This window comes from Danio rerio, chromosome 23 (genome assembly GCF_049306965.1).
Source record: "Danio rerio strain Tuebingen ecotype United States chromosome 23, GRCz12tu, whole genome shotgun sequence".
NCBI lineage: Eukaryota > Metazoa > Chordata > Actinopteri > Cypriniformes > Danionidae > Danio > Danio rerio.
The window spans coordinates 31,280,760-31,306,146 of NC_133198.1; positions in this window are offsets into that span (position 1 = coordinate 31,280,760).

Sequence of the window (25,387 nt, forward strand, 5' to 3'; positions counted from 1 at the left end):
TATTAATAATAATATATGTATGTATGTTTGATGAAGTGTGTTATTTTGATGAGTTTAAAATTCTCGTCAAAAGAAATTAAAAAATAAAGGTTTCTAGTTCTTGTAAAAAATGTTGGCATAATTCTTTTATGATTTATTTATTAGATTTTTATAACAGTTTAACAAACAAGAACAAAAGTGGAAAAACAACAAATAATAATAGCAAAAATTACAATAATTCGGAAACGGATTTACCAAACTTAAACCCACATACTGTACAACAAACAATATATGATATGCATAATAACTGACAATTCAGAAATTACATGTAATTCAGATGGTGTGTTATCAACAAACTATTAAAATAAAATACAAGAACATTTTTACGACTTGGTCATAATTAGGCTATTGATTAAATAAATAAATAACAACTTCTTTATTGCTGATTTAGGTCAACAGAGTACTTTCGTTCACTGGATTATGTAACACACCAGTTGATTTGTAATGCACTACTATTCCAAATAGAAAATAGTATATCATCGGGAACCCATACAAATATCACTCTCCGCTTTTTTTCGTGACCTAACGTAATTTTCTGCCCCAATAAAGCGCGCTCAGTGCTGGATTAATACCCCAGAGCCCTATTTGGTTTATGGCGAGGTCAAACGTTGGTCTTAACTCTAATTACAGTAGTCTAGTGTACAAAGACGCGCGCGCGTCCCAGTAAACGATTGTGACAGCTTGGTGCAGTGTGAGCAGGTGTGTGTGTTGTTCACCCGTTTCATTCATTCGCTCCGTCCGCTCATTAGCGCCCCTCGGCCCAGCAAAACATAACGCTCAATAACTGCTGGATTAATCAAGCCAAAACGGTTTTGTTTCGCTAAGATAACTCACTCAACCATGCATGCGCTGCCTGAGGGTGATTTGCCCCACGAAACTACTCTTTTTCTAAAATGATTTATAAGACTTCTTCAGATACAACAGATCCTCACCATATGCTGGATGTGTTTTAATTCACAGAGGTATAATTAGGAAAAGAACATGTGATGATATTGCAAAATGTTCTTGAAGAAGTTTGTCTAGATGAGCGCCATGTTTCTTGTTTGGCTGGTGCGTGCAGTATTTAATACGTCGAATTCTGACGCAATTTAATAAAATTTTGCAAAAAAATAAATAAACGACAACAACAATATATGCAAACTTCATAATACGTAAGAGTAGCTATGAATTAAATATATATATATATATATATATATATATATATATATATATATATATATATATATATATATATATATATATATATATATATATATATATATATATATAAGAAGAAACTACCAAAATACAGTAACCTCCTACTTTACAAAAATTTACCCTGGTTTTATTGTAGCATCATGTTTTAGGTAAATATTCTAATTATACTATCCAGTTCACACAGAACTAAAAATGTTGACACCATTTACTCACCCTTCACATAAGCTTTTTTGAAACTGATAACCATTATCTTCCATACTATTTGTTTTTCTTATGGGTGTCAATAGTTTTCGTTTTTTAATATGCTTCAAGGTATATATATAGCTATATATATAGCATAATTGAGTACACCCCATTTTGAAAATGAATTTCTCAGTGAACATAGGCAATGTATTTTGGTCCATTTAAACAAAACAGATTTATTAAACAGATATATTTATTCACATAATATTTTAGTCACCAAACATATTTAGAAATTAAATGATAATACAATTAAATTCAAGCTAAATTTTTCCCCAAAAAAGATACAACCTACACAATTTCAACTAAACTAGTTTCTTGATTTTTCTTTTATAAATGTGTATTTAATATTTTTCTATAACATCAATTTGGGGTACTACTTTTTGGACCGTTATTGTAAGTTATTTTGCTTAATAAGCTCCAGATTTGTCAGTACTGACTAATCTAATATATATGCACAAATAGCTTCCTATTAAAAATATGAATTTAAAAGATAGATTTGTGAGGAGTGTACTTATATATACTGAGCACTGTATTGTTTGTGTTTCACAGGGGAAAAACTAATTGGAACTACTTGATGGTAAGTAGGGAGTAAATATTCATTTAGTTCTCTTTAAAAATGACAATAAATGCAATTAAGCACACATTTTACAAGTGATTGCTTTGAACATATATGTTTTCACAATTGATGCCATTTACACTGGTGTACTGATGAAGTTTGACTTTATTTGGCCAGAAGGGACTTTATATATGTGTTTGCACCACAGTAGGGGCTCTATTGTAGTAGTGTGCTATTGACTGTGGGGCTTCAGGTCACACGTGTCCTCACACTGATCCCATTGTATGAGCCAAGTACGCACATCTGTGGCCTAGACAGTGCACCCATGCTCTCTCTCTACCAAAAAAAAAAAAAGTTTTGTAACACCTAAAATGAACTTTTATTATAGGAATAATGCTGACAGGTCACCTAAATAATATTAAAAGTGGAAAAAGTGATCCAGAATGATTGTGTTTTATTTACTTATGTTATACGTGTTTTTCTAAAAACTATTTATATCCATTATTACACTTTAAAAAAAAGTTATTTATTCACATTGTTGAATCCTTTCAGAAAAGTTTATTTAAAGTGGTGGTTCATTTAAATGTTTGTAACGCTAATACATATATTTGTTTTATAGAAACATTGAGTGAAAAGTTATTTGGGGAACCAAAACTAGTTCTTCTATTTTCTAATGAAGGAACAAAAACTTTGTTGTAATTAAAATGTTTAGCCCTGTAACTGCCCCGCCAAGAAGAAAATGTTTGGATTGTGTTTCTTAACTCCTAATGTCACTATAGTAAATACATAGTGCATTTTTTAACACATCCCATAAATCCCTAAAATATCAATCTCTACCAAATGGTTGATATGTTGATTTATGCTAAAAGTACTGTAAATAATACACTATGAAAAATCTGAAAACATGAAGTGTAAGACTTCATTTCTTTAAAAACATAATCAAAATTAAACATTGTTGGATACTTCTTTATTTTTTGAAGTATTCCATAAATATTTCAGATTCTCATTTAACATGTTTTCAAAATCAGGTTTAACAGTGCAACATGATTATATTTGTTTGATTTTTATTTATTTTTTTAAACCAAATGCTGTGTGCGTAAACCATTATTTAAAACAGTCATTATTAAAATTACTTTAACAATCATTATAATAATAATAATATATAATAATATAATAATAATAAATTAATAATATTAATCAATTATTCAAAACAGTAAAAATATGGCCAACCCTTTGTTAAAGTGGCAGTCAAAGAGCTAAGAATGTAGCTGCCATTTACACATTTTATTTAGATAATTGGTACAGGGATAGATAAACTTTTAAGTGAAGCTGGACACTGGTGATTGATAAATGAACAGATGGGCTTAAGTGATGCGTCTGTTGCACCAGCGCTCACGCGCCAGTCGCCTGCCTACTATAATCTCTCGTGCGACAACACAATCAACACAATAGGACAATATCCATACCGCTAGTTCACTCGGGTGACGCTTCTTTCCCTCCCCACAAAGAGAGGAAGGTTTCCACTGGGTGACACAGAAGTGATGTAAAGATTGAAAATCTATGCCCTGATGAAGACAGAAAGCCTTGCTCACTATGGTAACAGCCAAAAATCAATGTCCAATTAATCACGATTACCTTGAAAGAAAACAGTCAGAAATAGAATTAAGTTTTAAAGTTTGTATTCTAGTTTTGGCAGAATCCAGTTCGGAGAAACTGGCCATTTGGCTTGGGGGTCTTTAAAAGGATAACTTAGACATACATTTACATGCACAAGTGTGTTCAGGCATATATGCATATCCAAAGTGGTGTTGTCCCATATGAACCAGGAATCACGTGTGTCAACGGTAGTAACTGTGTCATGCTTCCCCAAAGATCCCAAGGTAACCCTGCTCCTCCACAACTTTTCCTCCCAGGAGTGTTTCACAATGCTGTGTCACACCTGCAACCTGCATTGGGAATTCCTGTGCCGAGCCCAAACTCTCCTCCCTTGTGCCCTACCGAGGGACAGTCAACTTGGGGACCGAGGCCTGCTGCATTTTCTAGTCCACCTCAACCAGAAGTGAACACTGCGGTCACAAGAGACCGTTTACTCTTTTTCACCATCTGACCTCAATGTTCAAGTTTTAAAAAGGGCTTCCTTAAATGCAAAATCTGTGAACGGCGAGCCACGAGACCAGCGGTTTACTCAATAGACAACCTCCTGTTGAGACGGTGTAGTGTTCAAATTATATCCAGAGGAACAGCACACAGAACTCCCATGACCCGTTTTATTGTCTGAAAGGGGCAGCTCGACTCCTTCTTGCAACCCCCTCTCAGGTCCCGAAAACTTGCGGTCCTGCAACTATTTGGAAAGTACTGATTAGTTGTTAACTTTGGTGAATAGGAAATATAATGTAAACCATTTTAGTTGCAAATGATGATTTGTAGTTTAGACATTTACTTTACACATCGTTATATATGTATAAATAAAGATTGTTGTTTAGAAGCACTTCCTTTCATAGTTTATACTTTGGCTTTAAACAACAGTTGCTACTTATAAACATAGCCTTTAAATGTCACTTTAAGCTGTATAAAGGTGTCTTAAAAAATATCTAGTCAAATATTATTTACTGTTATCATAGTAAAGATAAAATAAATCAGTTATTAGAGATGACTTAATAAAACTATGTTTAATGTTTTGAAAAAAAAACTTTTCTCTGTTAAACAGAAAACGGGGAAAAATAAATAGGGGGGCTTATAATTCAGACTACTATATATATATAACTATATATATATATATATATATATATATATATATATATATATATATATATATATATATATATATATATATATATATATATATATATATATATATATATATATATCACATTTATATCTCATTTAGAAGGTTTTTATATAATTTTTTGAAAGACAAAATACTTTTCAATGTTGATATTTTAACCAATTTGCATATTAGAATAATTTATAAAGGGTCATGTGACTATAGTAACAGTGAACATTCAGCTTTGCCATCACATCATAAATTCATTCATTCTTTTTTTTTTCTTTTTTTATTGGTTTAGTCCCTTTATTAATCAGGGGTCACCAAAGTAGAATAAACTGCCAAATTTAACAGCATGTGTTCTACGCAGCGGATGCCCTTCCAGCTGTAACCCAGCACTGGGCAACACCCATACAAGCTTGCTTTCACACCCACACATACATACAGCCAATTTAGCTTTACCTGTACAGCATGTCTTTGGACTGTGGGGGAAACAGGAGGCACGTGGAAGAAACCCAAGTGAACACAAGGAGAACATGCAAACTCCACACAGATTATTTAATGTATACAGATTAAATAATGTATTTAAAGCTTTGCTGTATTTTTAAAAAAATTGATTAATATTAAGAATATATATTATTATATCTATAAAAGATATTCAAGTGCCCAAACTTAGTCTAGACAATGAAATATAGCCTACACTGTAAAAACAAAAATCATGATCGATCAGTCCTGACAGCATATGTTTTTTAAGCCATTCTAACTTGGTAAACTAAGTTAATCATGTTCTAACTTAATTTTGTAAGTTACACAAGCTGTTCAACAAGTTAGTTTAACATAAGTTCAATGGACTCATAAGGTTAATTTGATTCAGCTTAAAAATTTAAGACAACCAGGTTTTTTCACAGTGTGGTTATATAGTTAATTCCCATTGCCTAATACCATTAATGTACACGTTTAGACATATTTTAGATTTTAGTTTTTTTTTTTTGTTTTTTTACTTGGAGTGTATTTTTATATATTACCATGTATTTCAGACAGTAAATACAATGATGTAACTCTTACAGAATAATATATAACACTACGTATGTCAGTACATTTCACAGGAGTCATAACCTGTAATAAAATAGAGAATTAATTATTTGTAAACTTGTGAGAGAAATTAAAAATGAAAAATAAAAAAGTTTTTGGAATTCTTTTGACTGTCTTTAAAAAAATATCCAGTCGAGAATGAGAGTCAATTCAGTATTAACTATATATTTGCTAAACAATCATCTAAAATATTTTATTTAAAAAATCAAATAAAGTTGACACTTTTTTATTTCTGGAATGTATTTTTATATATTATATCATGTATTTTAGACAATAAATACACTAATGTAACAAAATATTATATAACACTAATGGCTGTTAGTACATTTCACAGCAGTCATAACCTTTAATAAAGAGAAGGAATTATTTGTAAACTTTGTGAGTGAGAGAAATTTAGAGTGGAAAAAAGGTTGAGAATGAGACATGACTCTCATACACATTCTAATGAAGTTATATCAGCCAAAGCTATTATTGTTTTATTTTATTTTTGGTCACATTAGCAACCATTTTAGTCACAGTGTAAGGATTTCCTGTAAGTTTTTTGCAAATTTTTATTTACTGCTTTGTTGCACACGGCAGCCTGGAGCTTTATTTTGTTTAAATACACACATAAAACCCCATCAAATCTTTAGCAAAAACGTGATGAATCAAAATGAAGACTAATGAAGTGCAACCGCCCCCTGTCAACCCATCAGCGACGGTTAGTAGGACGCATCTCCTTAAGCACACCAACGATGACTTAGCAGTTGTTTACTCTATCTGGCTTGTTGTGATGCTGCTGTAGTTCCCCTGGTCGAGAGTCCTCCTCTGTGCCAAAAAAAACCCCACACGCCCACAACTATTGCCACAAGTGAGTTATCCTTTTTTGCAGTCCCAAGAGACCTGTTTGGAGTGGGAAGGGGGATTCGTCCGCCTCTCTGACAGATGGGTCCTTGTTTCTGTCTTTCTCTCCCTCACTCCCTCTCTCCTGAGCTCAGACACAGACACACTCGCTTAGGCTGAGATTGAACGAATACAATAGGAATTAAAGCCATGCACACATGCTCCCTCCATGTCTCCTGAAAGCTGAGCCCCTTGTAATAATTATAAAAGCAGGGGTGTGTTTGGGTGATGGGGGGCTGGGCTGTTGGGCAAAACTTTGATAGAAATGTTCACTTAATGACTTGTTCTGCCTAATTTTCTTTAAGTCACAAACAAACTATTCAATCAAACAAATCTTTACAATATTAAAATAATAGTTCCATGCCACAGAATAGCCATATTTGTGTCTTAGAAGAACACATCAGTATATTTTTTTATTCTTAAATTACAGTATTTTACAGTATATTTGTGTCAAAATTGTCCATTATGCATAGTTAACATGAGCAGAATTTGTTCGAGAAACTTTTTCGCCCACAAGTGATTGTATCGTAGATTCCTTTTGGAAAGTTGAATATGTCAAGCTGATTTTACCCTGGACATGTTTTTGGATTAACATCTATGTTGGAACAACATTCTAAGCAGCCAATCAGATTTAAGGGATAAGTTTACCGTTTTTGTTTAGTTTAGTCTTACTGTTTTATGCACTTCTACGTAATTGTTATCCAGATAATATTCCTCTCTGTTTTTGGTAATATTTTACAGTTATGGTTGGGTTTAGGGGTAGGAAATAGGTTGGATTACATTTCTGAGCAAAAATGATGGTCCAGGATCAACATAGATGTTAATCCAGGGTTGCATAATATCTGGCAAAATCATGACATGCTTAATTTTATGAACTATACCTTTCTATATCCTATAGAAAGTAGACAGCTGAAATCTATCTCTTCAATGAGCAATTACTGTAACTGCATCTTACTGATGCTTGTTTTCTTCTGCACTTCATTATACTGAAATATGTCTGAAACTTCATTACACGCGCTTCTTGTGTCTGTTTCATAAATAGCTTTGCGTATTACTCATTTGTTAGTCATTTTGGATGAAAATTCTATCATTAATTCATTTTCTTTTTGGCTTTGTCCCTTTTATTATTCAGGGATCGCCACAGCGGAATGAACCGCCAACTTATCCAGCATGTGTTTTACATAGCAGATGCCCTTCCAGCCACAAGTCAGCACTGGGAAACACCCATTAACTTTTGCATTCATACACACACATACACTATGGCCAGTTTAGCTTATTCAGTTCATCTATAGTGCATGCTTTAGACTTGTGGGGGGAAACTGGAGCACCCAGAGGAAACCCTCGCGCGCACTGAGAAAACATGCAAACTCCAAACAGAAATGCCAACTGACCCAGTAAGGGCTCGAACCAGCGACCTTCTGGCTGTAAGGCGGCAACGCTACCCACTGCGCCACCTTGAATGAAATGTATGCTACTTTAATAAATGTTAATGTTAATCATCTAAAAATTCTTAATTATGAAGAACTTTTAAAGCATGTTAAGCAGCTTTTATTTTTAAGATTGTCCCAAAAGATTCTGAAATCAATTTTATAGTGAACAGCTTTCTGTTAGACAGCTTGGAATTCCATAAATTCTGAATGAAAAACTCCATATGTGTGGATTTGTATTGGAATGACTACTATGATAAATCAAGCTTTGTTATTAGGGTTAGGGTTAGGGTTGTGGGTTAGGGTTAGGGTCAGGGTTAAGCAGCTAGCTCTCTGCAACTCTTACACGGTTGCCCATTGAAGCTAAGCAGGGCTGTGCCCGGTCAGTGCCTGGATGGGAGACCACATGGGAAAGCTAGATTACTGTTGGAAGTGGTGTTAGTGAGACCTGCAGGCTGCACTTAACCTGCGGTCTGTTTGGGTCCTAACACCTTAGTATATTGATGGGGACTCTATACTGCTCAATCTTTCGGATGAGACATTAAAGTGAGGTGGTCTATGGTGCAATATGGCTGCCGTTGAATCATCCAGGTGGATGCTGCACACTGGTGGTGGATGAGGAAATCTCAAAAAGGTGTAAAGCGCTTTGAGTGTCCAGAAAAGGGCTATATGTTAGGAATTATTATTATTATTAGCATTGCTGATTCCATGAACATTAACATTAAAAGTGGAACATTTAAAGTTTTAGCACATTGAAAATAAAAAATTCTCAAGCAAAGTTAAAGATTTTTCATAGAACTATGCTTTAAATAATGTACCTTTATATGTTCAACACAACCGCATGGCAATTTGTAACTTTTTGACTTGGCTTGTTCTTATGAATTTGTATAATCTCATTTGTACATTTTAGTATTTGCTCATCCATCAGTGACGGTTGGATTTAGGGGTGAGTTTGAAGGCACATTTCTTTTTACAAATGTTATGTTTTTGTACAAATAAAAGTGCAATTAGCCATTTTTTCCAATGTATATTGAGATCACGCTAACATGCTTTAAACTAAACTGCTTTCTGTTGGACAATGTGGTGAATTTAAATGACCAAACTGAACAAACAAAATCAGTTTGGAACTTTTTCACCTATCTATTGTGTGGAATCCTTTTGACATAACTGAGATTTGTTTGAAAAATTAGCAGAAGAGTGGTAAATGTAACCACATTTAACAAGTTTTAAATGTTCGATTGATATTAAAAGCTCTTCATGGAATCATCCCTGCCACTAGAGAACATTTGAAAGTACATGTTTAAACGACTCTGCTGGTCATTGTAGTCAGTTTGCATGACCAACTTGAACAAGTGCTCTCGTGAAACTCTCAATCATGCAGATTCTAATAGGAAAAAGCTGGACTTTGCTAGCCAAATTCAGATAATAACAGTATGAGCCCATTCTAAAGGTTCCATGAATGTGAAGGATTTTCGTAGAACTATCCATGCAATTAAATCACCTTTATTTTTTGAGTCTCTATGTCTAAAACAGATTATACAAACGGAACTATATTCCCTTAAGAGACTAACAGAGAGTAAGTGTACGTCTGTGTTTTAAAAGATATGTGTTGTAAAGGTAATCCCAGAGCTCCGGCCTTATCAGCTGCTTACTGGAGCTGAATACAGGAGTTCTCTGGGATGGATCCTAAGGGACAGGCCAACAGCCTAACTCGTGTTCTGTGGCACTAGGGAGAAGTAGGGCCGAATTTTATGGCTATGAACTTTTTAACCTCAGTATTACTCAGTTTGTTATTTGACTAAATCTATTTCGTGTCTCTATTAAACACACTGAAATCATGGCCAATGAGGAGCAAGTGTGAGGAGGGGGGAACTGTGGGAATAAAAGCCAGTCTGCCAGTTTGTGTAAATCAATCCCATATTATATCAAGTGCCCACTGCATAATTGGAAGCGTAAAATTGCCCATTTGCACAATATGCCACCTGCAACCCCTCTCTAGGCTGCTTGGGTATTGATATGATGGCTGGAGAGTGTCCATGCAACACCTCTTGCAATTTTTCTAGCGATTGCTTGGAAGTCGTGCAAATTCCATTCTGTTAGGGAATTTTGAGGGTCACACTGGCTCTTGGAGCTAACAGAGAATAATTGAACCATTCGAACGAGCCGAATACAATCACTTACAGCTCCAATTAGGGTGGTCAGAGAATTCCTCTCAAAACCACATTTTAGAAAATGAAGTGTTCATCCAATCGCAGTCCTGAACCCCAACCCTGTTGGGGTGAGCTGTGAGAGGCGAGGGAGAGGGGGAGGGGGGTTCCATCTGCTTTGCTGGCTGTCCTCTGGGACATGGGCATACCCCAAGGGTCTGGAGCTGGGAAGGAGAGCGGGAGGGGAGGATGGGAGGGAGTGCGAGAAGTTGAATAGATTGCACCCATGCACTAATCAAAGGCCATAATCAGTATGCCCAAACACAATAGGCAGATTTTGCCCATTTCTTATTCCAGCTTCTCCAACAAACACAATCATTAGAAGATTCATAAGTGTCATAAAACCAACTGCAACTGGCGTTCTGTAATTAATGACATGAGTGAGCAGATTTGCAGGGTCTCATTTCAACAAATTAAAAGATTGCGCAGTGTTTGGCAGGGGGCCACGGATTGTGTGTGATCAGGTGCGTGTGGAGCCCACAAGTGGAAGAGTTCGATTCCCATTGCGGTTTACTGTTGTTTGACACACAAATGTGATGTGGTTTGATTTCATTTTTGTATAAGCGGATTTGATGAAAGTAATCTTGCATAAAACTTGTTTGTTGTCTTCTCTAATAAAGCGAAAATGCAGCTGCTTTATTTTCCCACAGCTTGGGTAATACCAATTAACTGAGCCGACATTTAAAAAAGCATTTTTTCCACTTTTATGCAGACTTTTTGATGCAGAAAAACAGATGCCAGCTGGAAAAAAAAAAACACTATAAGGCTTCTGATTAAATGAGACGAGAAGTGATTGTTTGTTTGCTGCATGAAAGACAGAGAGGCAAAATAAAAGGAATCAAGTTGCATCAGGTTTCATGGTTTCTCGTCAGCTCGGACTTGTTGAGGGATGCCTGGATCTGAAAGCTGCCGGTCCGTGTGGGTACCCCGGCGTTAAGCATCTCATTGATTGAACTGCTCCTCCAGGGCAAAAGCAACTTCAGTGCTTTAGTTAACACCCCTCCAACCAACCACAGGGCTTTCCGATTGGCTGGCTGCCTCTAAGCTGCCTGTCTTCTAGGCTTATTGTTTCGCGAGCCCTACACAGTCAATATTAAGCTTGGCTAATGTGATATAGAGGCAGCTGGAGGAGCCACAGATATTACCATGACACTACGGAGTAAGGGGTGTAATGCCATTAAAAATAAATCAGGTGGTTTGATGATTTGGCATGGTCCGGGGATTCTGTGAGACATTAGGTGGGGCAGTTGCTATAATTCTATTACACATTCTGGGGGAACCTCTGAGGAACAATTGATTCCTTTTGCCTGTTTCAGCATAATTCAATTTCTTTTCATCAAAGGCCTGAAAAGAGGAAGGCAAAATACAAAGTTTACTTTTCCAATTGGCAAAATCAACCAACAGAACGATCAATTTTGGGATTGTGTGTAAAAAAAAGCAGATGTTGGAAGGATGTTTTGTTATATAGTGGCATGACTTGCAGCTTTTAAATCTGATAACACACATTTAGCCATGGTTTCATTATAGTAAAAGCTTAAGTATAGTATACTATTGTTTGATTGATTGTTTTATTGATCGTTTGTATACCACAGTTTTATCATAAAAAGTAGTGTAACAAAACCATGGCTAATGTAAAGTCTGTAGGCTACTGCAATAGAAAACAAACAACAGCAAACATAAAAAGAACAACAGAAAAGATTTGGGACGATTTTACATACTGGGTTGATAATAAGATTATCTATAGCTACAAACAGAGCTTAAGAGAAACGTGAGGCGCAGAAATTAATCTCTTTAGCCGGTTGGAAGTTGTTCACTCGGCAGACTTGCTTTGTTGAAACTTCTGCAGTCACTGTCCAAGCACGTGAGGTCACCGCTGATTACAAACATATTTATATATTGAATTGGTTTCACTTATTCGAATTAAACAGGTCTGCCGACCACTTGTAATAACCAAAATGCGCATAAATGAATGAATTGAGAGTGCCGTTGGTCGCGCAGCGGGGGTCCTGTGTGTCACCATTGTTCTGACGCTCGAGACACAAACGGTGATTTCAAGGCCCATTGAGCGCGCGATGGATTGTACGTAAAATCTATCAAAGGGCGGAGAACTTCGATTATTCGATGGCTTTCCTGAAATACCACTAAGTAATTCTGGACGTTTTTAGAAAACTTGTGTCGTCAATAAATAAGTAGGCCTAGCAATGTTACAATAAAATTCATGTTAATGATAAAAATATCCAGATTAAAAACGGACATCTGTTCAAAAGTAACTTCAAAATACTGCTTATAAAACCTGATTGGGGACATACACGTTCAAGTATGACATTTGAATAACTTAGAATAGGTTTATCTTTCACATTCAAGATTTCAATAATTTGCCATTAATTTGGAGGCTGCACCCAGATGGTTTGTGTGTGTGTGTGTTTTTATTTTTTCGTGTGGCTTTATTAGAAAAGATATAGAATAAACTGTATAACACTGTTTAATAATAATAATAATAACAGTGCCATTTATTTCATTTTGTTCGTCAGGTTGAAGTTTTATTTTGGGGCAATTCTGACATCTAGTGGTTATAGGCGAGCACAACTTTGCTTTGTGCTGTCATGCCTTAAACTTGAGCTGATTGGGTAACTCATATGCTGCAAGTATATTTTAATTGTAAACTCATAACTTATAAATATAACAGTACAGTAGTATTTTGTCATTAATCCAAAAAGGTTAAACACATTATTCTCTAGAACGCATGTGTGTGATGTAATGTAACATTAATGTTTATTGTACATTACGCTAAACTGGATAAAACAAATTTGATACAAATACTCATAATTATTTTGAGGTTGCAAAATTTGACTAACAGAATAAATGTATTAGTTATTATTTGATTAATCTTAATATGAAAAAAAGGAAAATAATAAAATATATACTCACCGACCACTTTATTAGGAACACCTTACTACCGGGATGGACCTTCTTTTCCCTGAGAACTGACTTAATCTTTTGTGGCATAGATTCCGCTAGGTACTGTAAATATTCCTCAGAGATTTTGATCCATATTGACATGATAGCATCACACAATTGCTGCAGATTTGTGGGCTGCACATCCATGATGCAAATCTCCAATTCCCCAACATCTCAAAGATGCTCTGTTGGTTTGAGTTCTGGTTACTGAGGAGGCCATCTGAATACAGCAAACTCATTGTCATGTTCATGAAACCAGTCTGAGATGATTCATGTTCTTAGCTGAGTGGCACCTGGTGTGGTTTGGCGTGTTGCCTCAAGGTTTGACGTGTTGTGCATTCAGAGATGCTCTCCTTCTAGTGGATATTTGAGTTACTGTTTTGCCTTTCTATGAGCTGAAACCAGTCTGGTCATTCTCCTCTGATCTCTGGTATCAACAAGGAATTTGTGCCCACAGAACTGCCGCTCACTGGATATTTTCTCTTTTTTGGACCATTCTCTGTAAACCCTAGAGATGGTTAAGCGTGAAAATAACAGCAGACCAGCAGTTTCTGAAATACTCAGACCAGTTCATCTGGCACCAACAACCATGCCACGTTCGAAGTCACTTAAATCACCTTTCTTCCCCATTCTGATGCTCGGTTTGAACTGCTCGAGATCGTCTTGACCCTGTCTAAATGCATTAAGTTGCTGCCGTGTGATTGAGACCCAGGATAGAATACACTCTAGAACCCCAGGCACCAGGTCTCTGTGGTAAAAGGTGAGTGACGTAACCATTGAGCTACTGGAAGTTGATAAACCCAATGAAAGTACATGCCACACTAAACATATACACTCCAAATATGCACACGATACATTCTATACATATACGCACATTTTCAATTCAATTTCAATTTCAATTCATTTTCTATTCAACATGATACACTCCATACCAGTGGTGGGCAAACTTTTGATACCCGAGGGCCACATCAAGTTTTGCAAACCAAGTAAAGGGTCACTTGTCAAATTCCTCAAAAAAAACTTTTGAATGAATGGAACATGTAATATTGGACAGAAACATGTCACATTTACACCAAACAGATTTTTGTTTTATATTATTAAGTCAATTTACTTATCAATTATCATAATACAATAAAATAATCCCTTATAAAATATAATATGATAGAAAAAATCTCATATTTACACATTAAAATAATTCTTAAAAATTACTATGCAGTCAAACTCACAATAATCTAATTTGCACTGCTTTTAGAATATACAGATCAATCATCATAAAACTTGATAAAACAAGTTTTTTAAGTGGATGTATGCATGGAAAATATATTCTATGACAGAAATTAACACATTTAACCAGCAATTATTAAATAATTTGAGTCAAATGTATAACAATCTCATTTGAGCTTTTATAAATATGCTAATATTAATCATAAAACTATGAGATAAAACGGAAGAAGAATCTTGGACATGTATTATGAGTGTTAATGTGAACAATGAGCCTGGTCCCCTCTCTTCGCATGAGTGTCAAAGTCTGGAGCAATAACTACAAAATAGGTCTTTAGTCTGCTAAGGCAAAAATGCAAGGCGCAGCAGGCGGGTAAAACGTTAGTAAACCATTCAAAAGAGGCGCCTCTTAACGCATAAAGCGCGTTCAGTGTGATCAGCCCCTTAGGTTGTGGTCTTTAATAACAGCAATACTTTCTTGGTATATTAGACCTAAAGCTTTCTGTCCGATATTGGTAAAGAAGTATTTTGTTGTCCATCCTTCCTTAAACACACGACATTCAGAGTCAATTTTTTTTCCTGGCTCATTTTCAGTCATTAACGGCCGAGTGAATTTTAATATCCTAGACTGTGTTCTAACTTTACTGGTTGCGCAAACTGTACCGCGTGCAATACTGCCATCACATGGCGTTCACTTGTAATTGCATAATTAATTTACTCATTCTGAACCAAACCGTTACACAAAAGCAGCATTTTAAAAACTTCCTCACGGGCCAGATAAAAGTGTTTAGCGGGCTGCATATGGCCTACGGACTGTAGGTTGCCTCTGCTCCATATATAAACACACATGATACATTCTATACATATACAAACACATGATACACTCTACACACACACACACAAAACGATCTTGGATAGAACCGGGTCTCTGGCGTGAAAGGTGAGGGATTAACCACTGAGCTACTAGAAGTTGATGATCCCATACAACGAAAATACATGACACACACAAATACACACAATACATTCTATACAAATAATAAATTATACACACACACTATACACTCCATACATAGGCACACAAACAATACATTTGATACAAATACACACATGATTCACTCTGGGTTAGAACCCGAGTCTCTGGCATGAAAGGTGAGTGACTAGCCACTGAGCTAATGGAAGCTGAAGATCTCTTACAACGAAGAGACATGACAAACACTCTATATATAAGCACACATGATACATTCACATAATGAATGTGAATGGATAGAATCCGGGTCTCTGGCGTGAAAGGTAAGCGATTAACCACTGAGCTACTGGAAATTGATTAATCCATCCAACGAAAAGACATGACACTCAATATAAATAAACACACATGATACACTACATACATATGCACCCAAAATACATTTCCATACAAATACACTCATGATACACTCTGGGTTAGAACCCGGGTCTCTGGCATGAAAGATGACTGACAGCATGCCCAGTCAAATTGCAGAGGTCCTGAAAAAGAAGGGCCAACACTGCAAACACTGACACCTTGCATAAATGTGTGTGTGTATATGTATAGAATGTATCACATACAATGAAAAGACAGGACAAACACTCTATACAAATACACACATGAAACATTCTATACATAAACGATACAATTCCATACATATACACATGCATAATACATTCTACAAAAATACACACATGATACATATACAATCGCATGATACCTGCTATAAAAATAGTAAGTACTTTGATACAATCTATACATTTGCACACATCATACATTCTGTACAAATGTATACATGATACTCTGGGATAGAACCCGGGTCTCTGGTGTTAAAGGTGAGTGATTAACCACTGAGCAACTAGAAGTTGATGAATCCACACAACGAAAAGACATGACACACTCTATACATAAACTCACATGATACATTCTATACAAACACACACACGTGATACATTCTATACATATACACACGCATAATATATTGTATACAAATATGAAACATTCTATACATATACACACACAATACACTCTTTATATATACACACACTCGATACATTCTAATCAAATCCAAACATGATACACTCTGGAATAGACCCCACTCACCCCAGGTCTCTGGCGTGAAAGGTGATTGACTAGCCACTAAGCTATTGGAAGTTGATGAACCCATACAACAACAAAAAAAACTTGACACACTATATATAAAAACACAAATGATACACTCCATACATACTGTATGCACATGATACATTCTATACAAATACACACAAGATATACTCTGGGATAGCACTCTGGTCTCTGACGTGAAAGGTGAGTGACTAGCCACTGAGCTATTGGGAGTTGATGAACTTAAACAACGAAAAGACATGACACACTCTATATAAAAACAAACCTGATACATTCCATACAAATACAATTGGTACATTCTATACATACACACTCACATAATACTTTCTACAAGAATACACACATGATATATTCTATACATACACTCACACATGATACATTCTATGCATATTCACACACGATACACTCCATACATATGCACACATGATACATTCTATATATGTACACATGCATAAAGACATGACACACTTTATATATAAACACACGATACACTCCATACATATGGACACATGATACTATTTATACAAATATCCACACGTGATACATTCTATATACAAGTACATACATGATACATTCTACATATACACACAAAAAATACATTCTATTATAGAACACAAACAATACACTCCATACATATGCACAAATGATACATTCTATACAAATACCCACACATCATACATTATATACATATGCACACATGAAACAATCTCAGATAGAACCCGGGTCTCTGGCGTGAAAGGTGATTGAATAACCACTGAGCTACTGGAAGTTGGTGAACCCATACAATAAAAGGACATGACACACTCTATGCATATACACACCTAAAACACATTTTATACAAATACACACATATGATACATTATATATACATATACACACCTTACATATTCACACATGATACATTCTATACAAATAAACACACGTGATACACGCCATTCATATGCAAAGACCATACATTCTATACATATACACATAATACATTCTATAAAAATACATGATACATTCTATACATATACACACAATACATATGCACAGACCATACATTCAATACATATACACATGATACACTCTGGGATAGAACCCAGGTCTCTGGCGTGAAAGGCGAGTGATTAACCACTGAGCTACTGGAAATTGATTAATCCATCCAACGAAAAGACATGACACTCAATATAAATAAACACACATGATACACTACATACATATGCACCCAAAATACATTTCCATACAAATACACTCATGATACACTCTGGGATAAAACCCGGGTCTCTGGCATGAAAGGTGACTGACAGCATGCCCAGTCAAATTGCAGAGGTCCTGAAAAAGAAGGGCCAACACTGCAAACACTGACACCTTGCATAAATGTGTGTGTGTATATGTATAGAATGTATCACATACAATGAAAAGACAGGACAAACACTCTATACAAATACACACATGAAACATTCTATACATAAACAATACAATTCCATACATATACACATGCATAATACATTCTACAAAAATACACACATGATACATATACAATCGCATGATACCTACTATAAAAATAGTAAGTATCTTGATACAATCTATACATTTGCACACATCATACATTCTGTACAATTGCATACATGATACACTGGGATAGAACCCGGGTCTCTGGTGTTAAAGGTGAGTGATTAACCACTGAGCAACTAGAAGTTGATGAATCCATACAACGAAAAGACATGACACACTCTATACATAAACTCACATGATACATTCTATACAAACACACACACGTGATACATTCTATACATATACACACACATAATATATTGTATACAAATATGATACATTCTATACATATACACACACAATACACTCTTTACATACACACACACACACACACGATACATTCTAATCAAATCCAAACATGATACACTCTGGGACAAGATATACATGCACACAAAAAATACATTCTATTATAGAACACAAAAATACACTCCATACATATGCACAAATGATACATTCTATACAAATACACACATGCTACACTCCATTCATATGCAAAGACCATACATTCTATACATACACTATACACATATTCACACATGATGCATTCTATACAAATACACATGACACATTTCATACATATACACACTTGATACATATGCACAGACCATACATTCTATACAAATTCACACATTATACATTCTATACATATACACATGACACACTCTGGGATAGAACCCGGGTCTCTGGCGTGAAAGGTGAGTGATTAACCACTGAGCTACTGGAAGTTGATGAACCCTTACAACAAAAGGACATGACACACTCTATGCATATATATACTCCATACATATGCATACCTAAAATGCATACATTTGCATTTTATACAAATACACACATATGATACATTATATATACACACACTCACCATGCATATTCACACATGATACATTCTATACTAATACACACATTATACAATCCATATATATATATACACACATGCTACACTCCATACATATGCACAGACTATTCATTCTATACATACACACACACACACACACACACACACACACACACGATACATTCTATACAAATACATGATATGTTCTATACAAATACACACATCATACATTCTATACATACACAAACATGACACCAGGACAGAACCCGGATTTCCGGCGTGAAAGGTGAGTGTTGTAACCACTGATCTACTGGAAGTTGTTGAACCCATTCAACGAAAGGACATGACACACTCTATACATATACACATATGATACATTCTATAAAAATACACACACAATACATTCTATACTTATACACTCCGTACATGTATGAACCCTTACAACGAAAGGACATGATACTATACATAAACACATATGATACATTCTACACATATAAACACACGATACATTATATACAAATAAACACGTGATACATTCTATATATATACACACACATGGTACATTCTATACATATACACACACATGATACACAAGGGTATAGAACCCGGGTCTCTGGCCTGAAAGGCGAGTGACTTAACCACTGAGCGTTGATGAACCCATACAACGAAAGGACATCACACAGTCTATATATGAACACACATGATACACTCCATACATATGCACATATGATACATTCAATACATAAACACATACATGATACATTATATACATATACACACTCCATACAAACACACAGATCACACATTTTATACATATACACATATGATACATTTTATACAAATACACACATGATATATTCTTTACATATACACACTTGATTGATTTCATACAAAGACAAACATGACATATTCTTCACATCCACAAACATGATGCATTCTATACAAATACACATACGTGATACATTCTATACATATACACACATGATACATTTTATACAAGTGCCCAAACATCATAAAGTTATACATATACACACATGATACACTCTGGGATAGAACCCGGGTCTCTGACGTGAAAGGTGAGTGATTAACCACTGAGCTACTGGAAGTTGATGAACCCATACAACGAAAGGACATTACACAGTCTATATATGAACACACATGATACAATCCATACATATGCACATATGATACATTCAATACATAAACACATACATGGTACATTCTATACATATACACACATGATACACTCTGGGATAGACCCGGGTCTCTGGCGTGAAAGGTGAGTGATTAACCACTGAGCTACTGGAAGTTGATGAACTCTTACAACAAAAGGACATGACACTCTATGCATATACACTCCACACATATGTACACCTAAAATGCATACATTTGCATTTTATACAAATACACACACGATACATTATATATACATGATACATTCTATACATATACACACATGCTACACCATACTTATGCAAAGACCATACATTCTATACTTATACACACACACAATACAATCCATACATATTCACACATGATGCATCCTATACAATTACACACATGATACATTCCATACATATACACACTTGATACATATGCACAGACCAAACATTCCATACATATACACACACGATACATTCTATACAAATTCACACATGATACACTCTGGGATAGAACCCGGGTCTCTGGCATGAAAGGTGAGTGATTAATCACTGAGCTACAGGAAGTTGATGAACTTGTACAACAAAAGGACTTGACACACTCTATGCATATACACTCCATACATATGTACACCTAAAATGCATACATTTACATTTTATACAAATACACACATGATACAGTATATACACATATGATACATTCTATACATATACACACATGCTACACTCCATACATTCTATACATATATACACACACACATACTCCATGCATATTCACACATAATGCATTCTATACAAATACACAATACATTCTATACAAATACATAAGCACATATGATACATTCAATATATTATATACATACTCCATACACAGACCACACATTCTATACACATACGCACATGATATATTCTTTACATATACATATGTAAAGAATGTTCATACATAGACAAACATGACATATTCTTTACATCCACAGACATGATGCATTCTATACATATACACACATGATACATTCTATACATATACACACATGCTACACCATACTTATGCAAAGACCATACATTCTATACTTATACACACAATACACTCCATACATATTCACACATGATGCATTCTATACAATTACACACATGATACATTCCATACATATACACACTTGATACATATGCACAGACCAAACATTCCATACATATACACACACGATACATTCTATACAAATTCACACATGATACACTCTGGGATAGAACCTGGGTCTCTGGCATGAAAGGTGAGTGATTAACCACTGAGCTACAGGAAGTTGATGAACTTGTACAACAAAAGGACATGACACACTCTATGCATATACACTCCATACATATGTACACCTAAAATGCATACATTTGCATTTTATACAAATACACACATGATACAGTATGTACACATATGATACATTCTATACATATACACACATGCTACACTCCATACATTCTATACATATATACACACACACATACTCCATGCATATTCACACATAATGCATTCTATACAAATACACAATACATTCTATACAAATACATAAGCACATATGATACATTCAATATATTATATACATACTCCATACACAGACACATATCACACATTCTATACACATACGCACATGATATATTCTTTACATATACACACATGATACAGTTCATACATAGACAAACATGACATACTCTTTACATCCACAGACATGATGCATTCTATACATATACACACACGATACATTCTATACATACACAATCTATGAATATACACTCCATACATATGCAAAGACCATACATATACACACACTCACCATGCATATTCACACATGATACATTCTATACTAATACACACATTATACAATCCATATATATATATACACACATGCTACACTCCATACATATGCACAGACTATTCATTCTATACATACACACACACACACACACACACACACACACGATACATTCTATACAAATACATGATATGTTCTATACAAATACACACATCATACATTCTATACATACACAAACATGACACCAGGACAGAACCCGGATTTCCGGCGTGAAAGGTGAGTGTTGTAACCACTGATCTACTGGAAGTTGTTGAACCCATTCAACGAAAGGACATGACACACTCTATACATATACACATATGATACATTCTATAAAAATACACACACAATACATTCTATACTTATACACTCCGTACATGTATGAACCCTTACAACGAAAGGACATGATACTATACATAAACACATATGATACATTCTACACATATAAACACACGATACATTATATACAAATAAACACGTGATACATTCTATATATATACACACACATGGTACATTCTATACATATACACACACATGATACACAAGGGTATAGAACCCGGGTCTCTGGCCTGAAAGGCGAGTGACTTAACCACTGAGCGTTGATGAACCCATACAACGAAAGGACATCACACAGTCTATATATGAACACACATGATACACTCCATACATATGCACATATGATACATTCAATACATAAACACATACATGATACATTATATACATATACACACTCCATACAAACACACAGATCACACATTTTATACATATACAAATATGATACATTTTATACAAATACACACATGATATATTCTTTACATATACACACTTGATTGATTTCATACAAAGACAAACATGACATATTCTTCACATCCACAAACATGATGCATTCTATACAAATACACATACGTGATACATTCTATACATATACACACATGATACATTTTATACAAGTGCCCAAACATCATAAAGTTATACATATACACACATGATACACTCTGGGATAGAACCCGGGTCTCTGACGTGAAAGGTGAGTGATTAACCACTGAGCTACTGGAAGTTGATGAACCCATACAACGAAAGGACATTACACAGTCTATATATGAACACACATGATACAATCCATACATATGCACATATGATACATTCAATACATAAACACATACATGGTACATTCTATACATATACACACATGATACACTCTGGGATAGACCCGGGTCTCTGGCGTGAAAGGTGAGTGATTAACCACTGAGCTACTGGAAGTTGATGAACTCTTACAACAAAAGGACATGACACACTCTATGCATATACACTCCACACATATGTACACCTAAAATGCATACATTTGCATTTTATACAAATACACACATGATACAGTATATACACATATGATACATTCTATACATATACACACATGCTACACTCCATACAATCTATACATATACATATACACACTCTTGATACATTTGCACAGACCATACATTCTATACATTTACACACACACACATTTTATACAAATACACGATACATTCTAAACAAATTCACACATCATACATTCTGTACAAACACATGATACATTCTATACATACACTCTGGGATAGAACCCGGGTCTCTGGCGTGAAAGGTGAGTGATTAACCACTGCGCTACATATACACACACGATACATTCTATGCAAATACCCAAACATCATAAATTTATACATTTGCATTTTATACAAATACACACATATGATACAGTATATACATATACACACATGATACATTCTATACAAATTAACACATCATTCATTCTATACATACACACAAGATACACTCTGGGATAGAACCCATACACACATGATACATTCTATACAAATACCCAAACATCATAAAGTTATACATATACACACATGATACACTCTGGGATAGAACCCGGGTCTCTGGCATGAGAAGTGAGGGATTAACCACTGAGCTACTGGAAGTTGATGAACCCATACAACGAAAGGACATTACACAGTCTATATAAGAACACACATTATACAATCCATACATATGCACATATGATACATTCAATACATAAACACATACATGATACACTCTGGTGTAGAACCCAGGTCTCTGGCCTAAAAGTGGAAGTGGAAGTGAACTGGAAGTTGATAAACCCATATAACAAAAGGACATGACACACTTTATGCATAAACATTCCATACATATGTACACCTAAAATGCATACATTTGCATTTTATACAAATACACACACGATACATTATATATACATATACACACGATACATTCTATACATATACACACATGCTACACCATACTTATGCAAAGACCATACATTCTATACTTATACACACAATACACTCCATACATATTCACACATGATGCATCCTATACAATTACACACATGATACATTCCATACATATACACACTTGATACATATGCACAGACCAAACATTCCATACATATACACACACGATACATTCTATACAAATTCACACATGATACACTCTGGGATAGAACCCGGGTCTCTGGCATGAAAGGTGAGTGATTAACCACTGAGCTACTGGAAGTTGATGAACTCTTACAACAAAAGGACATGACACACTCTATGCATATACACTCCACACATATGTACACCTAAAATGCATACATTTGCATTTTATACAAAAACACACATGATACAGTATATACACATATGATACATTCTATACATATACACACATGCTACACTCCATACAATCTATACATATACATATACACACTCTTGATACATTTGCACAGACCATACATTCTATACATTTACACACACACACATTTTATACAAATACACGATACATTCTAAACAAATTCACACATCATACATTCTGTACAAACACATGATACATTCTATACATACACTCTGGGATAGAACCCGGGTCTCTGGCGTGAAAGGTGAGTGATTAACCACTGCGCTACATATACACACACGATACATTCTATGCAAATACCCAAACATCATAAATTTATACATTTGCATTTTATACAAATACACACATATGATACAGTATATACATATACACACATGATACATTCTATACAAATTAACACATCATTCATTCTATACATACACACAAGATACACTCTGGGATAGAACCCATACACACATGATACATTCTATACAAATACCCAAACATCATAAAGTTATACATATACACACATGATACACTCTGGGATAGAACCCGGGTCTCTGGCATGAGAGGTGAGGGATTAACCACTGAGCTACTGGAAGTTGATGAACCCATACAACGAAAGGACATTACACAGTCTATATAAGAACACACA